Source organism: Notamacropus eugenii, chromosome 5 (assembly GCF_028372415.1).
Source record: "Notamacropus eugenii isolate mMacEug1 chromosome 5, mMacEug1.pri_v2, whole genome shotgun sequence".
NCBI classification, from domain to species: domain Eukaryota; kingdom Metazoa; phylum Chordata; class Mammalia; order Diprotodontia; family Macropodidae; genus Notamacropus; species Notamacropus eugenii.
In genome coordinates this window covers 352,854,669-352,855,396 of record NC_092876.1, presented here as the reverse complement: position 1 = coordinate 352,855,396, position 728 = coordinate 352,854,669, and the positions used below count along the sequence as shown (strand labels likewise).

The following is a 728-nucleotide window of genomic DNA, read 5'->3' as shown; positions in this document are numbered from 1 at the left end:
ACCCTCCCACAGCCCCCAGTAGCTTTATTTCCAAGCTACTTCTCTTGCTGCTATCATCAAGGAGAGTAATTCCTATGAAAAGGGACCTGCCATGCTTGTCATCATAATACCATTTGCTGACCAACTGCCAATGACAGTCAGGTAAGCTCAGGGGAGCTCAGGAATGAGGGTTTCCCCAAAAAACATTAGCCCTGCTTCCAGCCTCAGTCCCTGTAGCCATCTGCTAGACATGAGCTGTCAACTGCTTCTTCCAGTGCTGTAGCCCCTGCCTCCTAAGTAGTCAGAGCTGCTTAAGAATTGGAAAAGAAAGTTCTTACCATCAACGTTCTTGGCACTGTCAAATGATTCAGTGTCAGAAATGGATGGGGTTTTGCCAATGAAAATGACATTAAAGAAGGTGCTTAATTATCTGCTTTGCTGCTGAACCTGAAGAACTATATAGCTTTTATAGATGAGTTGTGGCTGAAACCCAATATGTATGTTTTCCCTATGAGAAGAGAAATTCTTTGAGAGTAGGGACTGTCTTATCTTTCTACTTGTAAAATTAATGCATATTTTTAATTCATTCATTAATTCACTCATGAAACACTGTGATTACATTCAACTAAAAAATATTCATTAAGAAGCTACTATTGCAGGAACAAAGATAAAAAAGATGTGATCGCTGACCCTGTCCTGGAGTTTGTGAACTTTTACCAGATACTCAAATACTATATACAGGAACACAA

General features: G+C 40.0%; 1 protein-coding gene across 43 annotated transcripts in view; it reads right to left on the bottom strand.

The window, feature by feature from the left end:
* ZBTB20 (zinc finger and BTB domain containing 20) overlaps window positions 1-728 on the bottom strand; it is a 1,002,935-nt gene that overhangs the window by 412,730 nt on the left and 589,477 nt on the right. The gene's annotated exons all lie outside the window — the stretch shown is intronic.